Here is a 13,137-nt window from a genome sequence, read left to right on the forward strand (position 1 = left end):
TCAACAAATGAATTTTCTAGGCACGAGCTCCATGCCGCTGGTGCTCCCCCATGCCGAACTTTCCAAACACCCACCTCGTCATTACACTGGAACTATGTTCTACCAGTTCAAAACCATGAGAAATTTTGCCATACTCCAACCTTTTTGAGCCCGTCAATCAAAACCGCCAAACAATGAAACAAATATCTGTGATCGCCTCACATTAACCTTGGCGTATCCACACGCCCATTATTTTAATTGGCAAGCCATCAATTTCTATAGGCTCCACACAGTGCAAAAAAAAACACTTGATGGCATGCCTTTTAATGCGAACAACTTGGCACACACCCGGCCCCCGATAAACTTTCAATTGGCCATAACTTTACTCATGGAGCTCCGATGAACGATCCGAGAAGACCAACATCCTCCACAACTTGTCCTAATGCTAGCATGGTTGCTTGATATGCATTATGCATGTGATTGTCTAGACTTGTAGGGGTCCAATCAAGTTCCAGCATGAGCTATGAGGAGGGGTCAACCTAAGCAAGATGGCGGGGAGTATACTTCTCACACACACGCTCACATGCTCATTTTCTCACTTGGTGAAAGTACAAGAACTCCATCTCCTTCTCCAAGCTTGTTGAGAAGTTGAGAGCCTACACCTACACTCTTGGCTATGGAATGCAAATCTAACCAAGATCCATGCTTCAATGCTTAAGCTTTCCATCTTCTCCATCTTCATTACTATTCTATTATGTTATGCTAATCAAGAGGAGTAATGATAAGTGAGGAACTATTTCTTTCTCATCTTTCTTCACCTTCAAAGGTGTTCAAGGTCTTGGGACTGAGGCCGAGGATAAGTTTATTTTCATATAGCTAAGTTACAGACATAATTGCAGTGCATGAAGCTCTCTATCTTCATTGCACCATCAAGGTCTCAAGGAACACAAAGGGCCCTCATTCCCTGCTAGCTCTCTCCACCTTTGAAGGTGTTTGAGGTCTTGGGATTGAGGTGGGGAATAAGCTAAGCTTTCATCTAGCTAAGTTACGGGCATAATTGTGGTGCATGAAGCTCTCTATCTTCATTGCATCATCAAGGTCTCAAGGAGCACAAAGTTGTATTGTATCAAGTCTCTCTTTATGGAAGAATTATAATACAAATGCCTTTTGGAGGGGGGACCGGCTCCACATAAATTCGGTCCTCAATTGTTGTCAAGTTCTGTAATTCTCTCTCTTGCAAAATTATTGATCATGCCAAGTTAATTAAGTATAATGGTTATGTTGCTACCGCTAACTAAGCTCACCCTCTATGTTCTCAAAGTAGTTTCATAAAAAATGCTCACTATAGCTCTCTTAATTTGCTATTCTCAATGTTCATAGGCCATTTCCATTACACTTTTCGTTGGAATATTGTGATCGGATGGCAATGAAAACGTGACAAAAAATAGACAGCTGGTGGCTGATGGTCAATGACAATTGGTTGGCGGTCAAAAGTCTTTGGCCGGTATCTAAATTCAATGGCCGATGCTTGGTGTTCAAGGTTCGGTGGCAAATTTATAGGTGGACTTGTCTACCCAAGGGTAGCTGGAATTGGAGCTGATCTCTTGAGATAGCTAATTCCAGTGTTAGAAGATTTTGGCTACTGATGATGTGTTAGTTTAGACAGTCAACTGGATAGAGAATCAGAAACTAAACTGGAATTTATCTACTGGAATGAGAATCAGACTATGTACTGAGAATAATATTCAGATTCAGATTCAGAGTACTGGACACAGAGTAAGTGTGACTAGAATATCTGCCGTGATTGGAATTACAGATGAAAGATTACAGTAAGTATGATGTGATTTACAGATAGAGTACAGCCGACAACAACTGCCAATGATTGACAACTCAAATACAAATGCCGCCGAAATGCTAACCCAAATGCCAACCCGATTACAATGTAATGGGCCCTATTTATACACCTTGGGTTTACCATAGTAATTACCGTAGTAATTACTGACTAATTTGATGCCCGTCTCATAAGAGAACGTTCCCACTTAGTGAAACTATCTCAGCCGTCTACATCCTTCCCTTCTTTCTTTAATTTTGGCGAGAGTCCAAAATTTCGGAAAAATTCCCCTGTTTGAATCTGATTTGAGACTGAAAAATCCACCGTCTAGTTCTGATGTTGGGGATTGGACGTGACTAATGATAGAGTGGCCATACAAAGATTGCAAGAGGCAGCTGAAAAGGCCAAGATAGAGCTCTCATCGTCTACACAAACTAATATCAACCTTCTAGCTGAGGAAGAAAAGTCTCCACTGAATTCTGAGATGGAACTACCCAGTATCCTTCCGTTGAACCAGCTTCTGTTTGTCCTTTGACCTGGATGGCGTCTGAGAAGTCCCAGTACCAGCATTCTCCTTCTGAATCAGTTGATAAATAGCCTCCTGCTCAAGCTGATCCCGCCTTTCTGTGGTCATCTCTACTTCACAAGGCGTGAGGGAATGATAGGTTTTGGTGTCAGGATCATAGAGTGTGCGCCTGCCTTTGGTGATCCCGGTTCTGGCCAGCTTGTGACAATGCGAAGCAATATGGATCCATCCTTCTGGAAGAGGCTGATTAGTTTTGACCTGAGGTTCAAAAAGAATCTCAACCATCTCCCTATACGATGGTGCCAGGACCGCCTTAGCTGCAATATCCTTTTCAGGCAATTTAGAGGACTCAACAGTAAGTTGCAACAGCTGATTAGTGATCTTGGTCAGACCCCTGATCTGAATCTTCCACTGACCCATACATATCCGGATCCTCTGCATCTCTTCTTTCAATGCATGAATATCATTGAGTTGGAGAGCATCATTGAACAGTGTTTGCCAAGTTTTCGATTCCATAGTCGATCGCTCATACCAATCCTGGAGCTCATCAATAATCTTGAAGCATGTAAGGCGATCAACTGTTTCTGGATGTTGAGGATCAAGTACCCATAGCTTCAAAATTCTTTTCAAAGATATTATGGGTATCTCTTCAAAGATATGTCAAGTAGCTTTTTGAATATATTTTTTATTTTTGTCAGCTTAGTCGGTGTCATGCATTAGAGGCTAGCAAGATTTGATGATTGCGCCTATGAGATCTATGGGGTAAAATTTGTCAAGGTTAGCTACTCTAGGGCATGCACTTTTCAACATGACTTCTATTTAGAATTTTAATGCCGCAAGATATGGTGAAACTCAACTATGCCTGTTGCTCTAAGGATTGTGGCATTGAGACTCACAATCCCATGGTGTATCTGTAGAGTTGTCATAATAATCAATACCTAATTCTCCTAAATGGTTTTCTCATGTTAACTGATCATTTAATATGGGAAAGTGCCAGGCGAGAAAAAGCTCGAATATTGGTTAAGCTGGCAGACCGGCCACAGTAGGGATCCAAAGGGGGGGAAATAGGGATCCAAAGGGAGGCCATCTGCAAAAGAGCTATGTGCAACAATGGGATCCAAAGACCTTAGAGTTCAGCCTAGTAAGACTTCCAAAATGCTAAGGTTACAAAATTCAAAGGTTGTGTCCAAAGGTCAAAGATTAGGAAATTTGGATGCTTTGTGTGTGTCCCAAAAATCTTTCTCAAAGCCTACAAAGGAGGGGGGGAGCCCAAGAAGTAGGGGATGAGAGAGAAACTCACACACATACACACACACACACAACCTCCATTTGTACAGAAGGGGAAAGAGGGACACATGTCAACTCCCTAGCCCAGATGCCCACAAGGTGTACTCAAATCCTATTGGATGGCCTTGAAGATGGACCAATGAGAATTAGGCTAGAGTAAGTCTAGTTTAATTAATTTAAAAACACTTAATAAAAGAACCAATAAGAATTAATCTCTCTAGAAGACTATTGGATAGTCTCCAAGGGGTCCAATGAGCATTCAGCAGCTCAATGGCTTGCCTGATTCCTATTGCCCAGGAGGCAAAGGGTCCAATGAGAGTTTAGTTGAATTAATTAATTACATAAAGCTCTCACAAAAGGGGAAAGGGGGACACATGTCAGAAGGCTATCACTTATGCTGCTTAATTCCTATTAGCTAAGCATGGGGAGGTCCAATGAGGTGCTAGCAAGAGCAATTAGCAAGAGGGGTGGACCAAGAGAGAGAGGGGGGTGAATTTTACAAGGCATTATCACCTACACACTCACACTAGCTCATGTGTGGAGTAAGAAGACTCTCTCTCTCTCTCTTCTCAAGCTTTAATGGAAAGCTTATCACCTACTCCAAGCTTGTGAGAAGGGAGGCCTACACCAACAACTCTTGGCTTTGTGATGCAAATCCAACCAAGAGCCAAGCTTCAATGCATGCTCATCTCCTCTACCATGCTAATTACTAAGCTAAGATATGCTAATATGAGTGATTATGTGAGGAGATGTACATATTTCTCGTAATAATACTCCTTCTTCCTTTCAATCTACTCTCATACCCACTAGCTCTCACCATCTGTGAAGGTGTGTGAGGTCTTGGGTCTGAGACCGTGAGGGAATTGATGTTGTGTTTGATAAGTATTTTTCTTAGTGCATGAAGTTTCCATCTTCATTGCACTAGCTAGTATTGAAGGAACACAAAGAATTGTATTGTAAAATGTCTCTCTTGATGGGAGAAACCATAATACAAAGCCTTTTGGAGGGAGGACCGGCTCCATGCAAATCCGGTCCTCAACTGTTGTCAATTGCTTAATTCTCTCTCTTTTGAAGTATTGTTCATGCTATCTAACTAGGTTTTATACTTTTTGTTGCTCTCTCCACCCAAGCACTCTTGTTATTCTCATTAGGAAGCTATTCTAATAAAATTCTCACTATGTTCATGCTATTTTTTCGCTACACACAAGTTACTAGGCCATTAAATGTTATATTGGTATCAGAGCACAAGGTTTCTCTTTTCTTTCTCAAGAAGGGAGGTCCTCAAGCTAGCTATAAATGGTTGGTACTATTAATTTCATGTGAATAAGTAGAATAGGGTTTTTTCAGCCTTGCATTGTGTCTGCCTTTGTGCAGTTAACGGGGCATACCGTCAAGAGCTATGGTCTTAATAGTGGAGTCCTACGGGGCTTGCCTACTACGGCTTAACCACTTTGGAGCTATTAGAAGCTTGACAGGATTTGGTGTTGTTTTGGTGTTGAACGACCCTCTCTTCCATTCCTTGCAATTAATGGTATTCGAGCCACGGATACAGTAGCTTGAGTGCTTTTTCTAAAGGGGTAAAGAGGAGTAGCAACTAGGTCTTGAAGTGCCAAAGTACACCTAAAAGTTGTTAGAATGGCTAACAATAGTAAAGAGAGTTAAATTAATGTTGATAACTTAGATTATGCTAATGAGCAGGATACTAATGATGCCCCGATGCTTGTTAACTATCTTGTTTCTAGTCTTCAACAAGCCATGGGCAATCCATCCCTTCAAAGTGAAGTGCAACGGTGACAGCTTCATGCTCATGGGATTCTCCAAGCTCCCCACCATGACGAGAGTGCACCTAGGAAGCCTCCTTGCGAGACTTCCAAAAGAGGCCTCTCTCCGATTTGGGAAGAATAAGAGGATCCATATGAAGGGCTCAAAAATTTTCTCCTTGATGACGCATCTCCTTCTCAAAGGAGAATTCAAGAGCCTCCACCGAAGGAACGAGAAAAAAGTGAGTCTTCCACCACCTCGGTGGAGATGGCTCCACAAAGACAGCGCGCTAAACGCTCTCCATTACCTCCAAAACGGGAGAAGACCATCGCATACTTCTCCACACCATACTTCAAAGAGGGATGACAAAAAGCAAGAGAAGAAAAAGGCAATAAAGAGGACACCCTCTTCTCCATCTTCTTCATCCTCTTCCTCTTACGACAGTGATGGTGAGGACAACGAAGATCAAGGCAAGAAAAAGGCGAGAAAGAGGTCACCCTCTTCTCCATCTTCCTCAAATTCTTCATCTTCTGAAGAAAGTGATGGTGCAATCTTTGAACCATCAAAAAGAAGAGGCCATAGGAAATCCTATGCCCCATGGAAGAGGCCGTCCAAGCTCAAGAAGTTCAAAGAGGGAGGGAAGAGCATCTCTTTCCTTACCTACAATGACACCTTTGGTGCTATGGACAAAGTCTTGGCCTTTATCCAACAATTCGATGTGGCGTTTGGAGATGAGGGCTTCACGGAGTCCTCTAAGCTATGCCATGTAGCTATGCACTTTGAAAAGTCCACCAAATAGTGGTGATCTAGCCTATGGGCCAACAATGAAGCTCCACAAACATGGAAAGCTTTTAGAGCTTTCATTATGAAACAATTTTTGGCCACCGATGCCAAAGACAAAGTACTCACCGAATGGAGAAGCTTGAAGCTCTCTCCCTATGAATCCATCCACAAAAATGTAGACAAGTTTTGGGACCTACAACTCAAAGCCACTATCTTCAAAAAGTTGGGTTTTGGAGAGCAAAAGAAGCAATTTTGTGCGGGCTTAACCAAAGAAATTGTGGAGTATGTCAACTCCCAAAGGCCACGCACAATATCGGCGGTAATACATCATACTATGGTGGTCTCTGGAATCCATTTCCAAATAGGGGCTAAGAGGAATTCTAAGTCCCCTGAAAACAAGGGTTCCAATGAGCCTAAGGGGAAGGACAATGTCCAAAAGTATCCTAAGGGCAATTCCAACAAAGCTAAGGAGACGGGAGTTTACAAAGGCAAAAATAAACTCTTCCCTAAAGAGCTTGAGCATTATCACAAGGATAACCGGTGTTTCAAGTGCGGGCGAACAAGGGGCATGCGTATCGCGCTTGTCCCCAAAAGAACAACCACCATGATCCTCCTAGAGCTACCTTGGTCAAAATCCAAGAGGAGGAAACTCACCACAAAGGATCTCCTCTATGCCATGCTTGGGGAAAGGTAAGATAAAATGATGATTTTATTCTCTTTGACCCCGGTTCTACTCATAATTATATATCTATAGAGTTTGCCACCAAGCTAGGCATACAAACCTACGAGATGGGAGATGTCCTACCCGCAGATGGTGATTTCAAGGGGCAAGAAGCTTCATCCACTCCCTTAATCGAGAAATTCAGGCTCCATGTCCAAAGCTATGTGCACAAAGAGGACTTCTTTATCTCTCCTCTTGAGCATGAGGATGTAATCCTAGGGGCACCATGGTTTGATCGCATGGCTGCCAATGTTAAATTCCCTAAAAGGAGAATATCCTTTAAGTTCAGGGAAAAAGATATGTATATAGATGCTAAGGAAATGGGTAACAGTATACCCATTATACATACACAAGCTTTCAACAAGTCAATAAAGAGCTCTATTTTCGTGTACATAATTTTTGTTAAAGATTCTCAAAATGAACCTAATGTTTTAGCAAAAGAAAATATACACAACCAAAAGGAATTAGAGTTATCCAATTTTGTCAAGGGGTTTCAAGATGTCTTTATTGACGACATCCCTTGTGAGCTACCTCCTAAACAAGGTAATGATGACCATGCAATTGAACTTCTTCTAGGAAGTTCACCGCCTAACAAACCTCCTTATAGAGTTTCTCAAGCTCAACAAGAGGAGATTATGCGGCAAGTGCATGAGTTAGTTGAGAAGGGCATGGTTAGGCCTAGCTCGTCTCCATTTTTTTCTCTTGTACTACTAGTGCAAAAGAAAGACGGCACATATCGTATGTGTGTCGACTATAGAGCACTAAATAGGATCACTATCAACAATAGGTTTCCTGTTCCATGGGTAGAAGACCTATTTGATAAGTTACAAGGGTCCAACTACTTCAGTAGGATTGACCTAAAAAGTGGCTATCATCAAATAAGGATAGTTGATCAAGACATTGTAAAGACCGCATTTTGCACTATGTTTGGTCTTTATGAATACATTGTCATGCCTTTTGGCTTGACCAATGCACCATCCACATTCAACCGCTTGATGGAGAAGCTATTCAGGCCTCACCAAACTTTCACTGGAGTGTTCTTTGATGATATCATCATCTACTCTAATTCATTAGACGAACACAAGCAACACCTCTAGGTAATATTTCAACTTCTAAGAGAGAATAAACTTTATGTTAATCGAAAGAAAAGTGAATTTTTCTTACAAGAGATTCAGTATTTAGGTCACATTATCTCTCAAGATGGCATCCAAATGGATCCATCAAAGTTAGAGGTAATAAAAGGATGGCCTAAACCAAGGCTAAACTTCTCTTCGGCCTATCACCCGCAAACGGATGGCCAAAGTGAAATAGCTAACCTAACAATTCTCGATCTACTAAAAGCCTATGTAACGGAAGTAGATCAAAGATCCCAATGGGAGAAGTACTCACCCTTAGTGGAGTATGCTTACAGTAACACTGTACATACTTCCACGAGAAAAGCACCTTTTGAGGTAATAGAGGGAAGATCAAAAAGTCCCTTGCTACTTAAGGTACACGGGAAGATCTTCACTGCAGATGAGTATAGCAGAGACCTACAAGAATCTTTCCAAAAGAGTAAGGATGCTATCTCTATCTCACAGCAAAGGCAAAAGGCAAAAGGTTGCTGCTGACAAGCATAGAAGAGCCCAAGCCTTTAAATAAAATGATTGGGTCTTATTAAAATTTCCCAAGGCTCGATTAAGGCACACGATAGGCAAGAATCCTACGGGACACCAGAAGTACTATGCTAAGTTAGCAAAAAGGTACTATGGTCCCTTCTAGATTCTTAGGCCAATCAATGAGATGGCCTACCAACTCAAGTTGCCCAGTCATTGGCTCATACACAATGCTTTCCATGTGAGCCTACTAAAGCCTTACAAAGGAGAGCCACCTCAAGAACCAACTATTGAAGACCCACCGAAGATCAAGGACCAAGAAGAGGTCAACCCGAGTCCATTCTCCGACATGAAGACAAGCTACTAAGAGGTGGTAAGACTATCAGACGATATCTTATTAAGTTTAAGAATTATCCTTTTGAATATGTCATAGTAATCAATATCTAATTCTCCTAAATGATTCTCTCATGTTAAACTGATCATTTAATATGGGAAAGTGCCAGGGGAGAAAAAGCTAGAATATTGGTTAAGCTGGAAGACCGGCCACAGTAGGGATCCAAAGGAGGGAAAATAGGGATCCAAAGGGGAGGCCATCTGCAAAAGAGCTATGTGCACAATGGGCTCCAAAGACCTTAGGGTTCAGCCCATTAAGACTTCCAAAATGCTAAGGTTACAAAATTCAAAGGTTGTGTCCAAAGGTCAAAGATTAGGAAATTTGGATGCTTTGTGTGTGTCCCAAAAGTCTTTCTCAAAGCCTACAAAGGAGGGGGCGAGCCCAAGAAGTAGGGGATGAGAGAGAAACTCACACACACACAAGCTCCCTTTGTACACAATGGGAAAGAGGGACACATGTCAACTCCCTAGCCCAGATGCCCGCAAGGTGTACTCAAATCCTATTGGATGGCCTTGAAGATGGACCAATGAGAATTAGGCTAGAGTAAGTCTATTTTAATTAATTTAAAAACACTTAATAAAAGAACCAATAAGAATTAAGCTCTCTAGAAAACTATTGGATAGTCTCCCAAGGGGTCCAATGAGCATTCAGCAGCTCAATGGCTTGCTTGATTCCTATTGCCCAGGAGGCAAAGGGGTCCAATGAGAGTTTAGTTGAATTAATTAATTACCTAAAGCTCTCACAAAAGGGGAAAGGGGGACGCATGTCAGAAGGCTATCACTTATGCTGCTTAATTCCTATTGGGTAAGCCTGGGGAGGTCCAATGAGGTGCTAGCAAGAGCAATTAGCAAGAGGGGTTGACCAAGAGAGAGAGGGGGCTGAATTTTACAAGGCATTATCACCTACACACTCACACTAGCTCAAGTGTGGAGTAAGAAGACTGTCTCTTTCTTCTCAAGCTTTAATGGAAAGCTTATCACCTACTCCAAGCTTGTGAGAAGGGAGGGCTACACCAACAACTCTTAGCTTTGTGATGCAAATTCAACCAAGAGCCAAGCTTCAATGCATGCTCATCTCCTCTACCATGCTAATTACTAAGCTAAGCTATGATAATATGAGTGACTATGCGAGGAGATGTACATCTTTCTCGTAAAAATACTCCTTCTTCCTCTCAATCTACTCTCATAATCCGCTAGCTCTCACCATCTTTGAAGGTGTGTGAGGTCTTGGGTCTGAGACCGGGAGGGAATTGATGTTGTGTTTGATAAGTGTTTTGCTTAGTTCATGAAGTTTCCATCTTCATTGCACTAGCTAGTATTGAAGGAACACAAAGAATTGTATTGTAAAATGTCTCTCTTGATGGGAGAAACCATAATTCAAAGCATTTTGGAGGGGGGACTAGCTCCATGCAAATTCTTTCCTCAATTGTTGTCAATTGCTTATTTTCTCTCTCTTTTGAAGTATTGTTCATGCTATCTAACTAGGTGTTATAGTTTTTGTTGCTCTCTCCACCCAAGCACTCTTGTTATTCTCATTAGGAAGCTATTCTAATGAAATGCTCACTATGTTCATGCTATTTTCCGCTATACACAAGTTACTAGGCCATTAAATGTTACAAGAGTATAGAAAAAAATAACATCAACTATTGGGTTATGGTTTTTCCTTAGTTTCTTTTATTCAAGATGATAAGACCAACCTATCTCTTATCAAAATTAATTTTTTGTATATTTTAAGTTTTTCTATGTATTTTCTCTCTTAAAAATGAATATACTAGAGCGAGAAACACATAAGAAAGCACATGTGGAAGGACAATGAGACATGCAAGGATGTGCATTCATGGTGGCTAAGGAAGTTCCACAAGATGAAATCTACTCTACAAGTACATGAAAAGTTTTCTAAGATCTCAGAAGAATTTTACAAAGCTCAAATGAGTTTTTGACGAATCCAAAATGGTAAACTATGGTTTACGATGGGTGGGACTTGGAGACATCTTATGACCAAAGCCTCATGCATTCCACTTATTTTCTCAAGACTATACATGTGTTTATTATGTATGGATGCTTTACAGAAGAGAGGACTTGAGACTTGGAGTATTTTGTCCAACTATCAGGAGTGATGTTCGCTCTTTTGTAAAGGATTGTCTTTGATGTAAAAAACAATCACCCATACCTCATGTAACATTGTTCCAAATGTCGCTTGTTCCTAAGTGGAGTAACTATCTAGTTACCTACTTATCAAGCCGAGCATTTCCTGAGGATATGAGTAAACGCCATCAAAGAGCAATCAAAACTGAAGCAAGAGATTATGCTCTTATTGGAAACCAATTGTATCGGAGAGGTAAGGTTCAACAACTACATCTTTGTGCAAACGAAGACAAATATATTCCAATTATAGAACAAGCACATGCTGGATGAGCAGGAGGTCACTTTTCTAGTGAGATTACCGCAAGAGAAATCTTAATGGCAAGCATATGGTGGCCAACACTTTTTGCAGATGCCAAAGAATATGTTCGAAGGTGTGATGCTTGTCAACGAGAAAAATTGCCAACACGTGTAGATAGCATGCCCTTAAGACCAATGATGGGGGCTAGGCTTTTGCAAAATGGGGTATTAATTTTGTTGGGCCAATACAGCCACCTGCTTATAGAACCCAAGCTCAATATATCATTGTAGTTACGGACTATTTGACCAAGTGGGCCAAGGCTAAAGCAACTCAAAAGAATGATGCCAGAACCACTACCGCATTCTTATATGAGAATGTATTCACAAGATATGGACTGCCAAATGAAATTGTCAGTGACAGGGAAACTCATTTCCTCAATGAGATAATCGAGTATCTGCTTAATGAATTTATGGTCATCCATAACAAATCGGGCCCCTATCACCCACAAGCAAACGGACAAGTTGAGCATACGAATAAAATTCTTAGCTCGGTATTGACTAAAGTAGTTAGTTTAGGAAGGACAGACTGGGAAATAAATCTCCACGTTGCTCTATGGGCTTATCAAGTTTCATTCAAAACAGCTTTCAATGCTACACCCTTTAACCTTGTTTATGGTCTTGATGCCATACTGCCAATAGAGTTTCTATTGTAGAAACTAAGGGTAGCTAAAGATCTTGAGTGGACTGGACATGAATTGTCAGAGAGACTTGAATATTTAGAGAAGCTAGATGAGCAAAGGATAACTATTGTAGCTCACATCTATGCAAAAAAGTGGAAACAAAAATAGTTTTTTGATTCCCATCTAATCACAAAAATCTACAAAAAAGAGGACTTAGTTTTAGTCTATTCCCTTAAGCAGCACATTCCCAAATTTAAGAAAAAGGGAAACGAGCCTTTTATCATTGAAGATGTATCTCCAAGTGGAGCAATTAAGTCGTCCACCCTAGATGGTGAACCAATGGCTAATTGGATTAGTGAATGTCGTTTAAAGAAGTACAATCTACCACTAAGCAATTAATTTCTAGAAAGAATGCATGCAACTAAGCAAAGGAAGATAAAACGACAACAGGTTATTGATGAAGCCCAAGAAGAAGCTCGGCTTTGGGTACTCAAAAGGAAAGCTGCTCTCAAGAATCAACAAACATCTATTCCCATCAACACTCTGGAAATAGGTGACCGACAATGGGAATTGCAGAAAGATGTAGTGTCAACAGATGATGAATGGTTAGATGGAATGAACCTTCGCATCAAGGTACAGCTCAACAATCATAGCACAAATGCATTAATTGACACAGGAGCTCAAGTAAATGCAGTCATTTATTCCATGTACAAGAAAGCAACAAGTGAGTCCTTTAGAGCAGGAATAGCAACTATCAAAGAATGCAACAAGAACCCAACACCAACATGGGAGTAAGTAGTCAACGTAAATGTGATAATACATGGATGTTCATGTCCTCATCAGTTTGTATGCTTACTAGATGAACACATGAATGAGACAATGACATTTGGAATCTCTTGGATGCGGACATACAGAGCAGCAGTACCAGATTGGGACACAAATCAACTCAAGCTATCATCTAAAGGCGGCCAACTCATTGTTCCAATTTCACCAAGCAAGGAGGAATGGAAAGGAAGTTACCAGTAGAGCAAACCACTGATAGCCATTTTTCGGCTCTCCATAATTTCCATAGTAAGTTACTCCACCCTACCAAATTCACCCAAACGCTATGGCTATCCCTACCATTTCACTGTACATAGGCGTGTGTGAGTTAGGGGGCTTTTCCCATATCTTCTTAAAACCCCTCAGCTAGCTAGTCA

This window comes from Adiantum capillus-veneris, chromosome 15, assembly GCF_014529385.1.
Source record: "Adiantum capillus-veneris isolate H3 chromosome 15, ASM1452938v2, whole genome shotgun sequence".
Lineage (NCBI taxonomy): Eukaryota > Viridiplantae > Streptophyta > Polypodiopsida > Polypodiales > Pteridaceae > Adiantum > Adiantum capillus-veneris.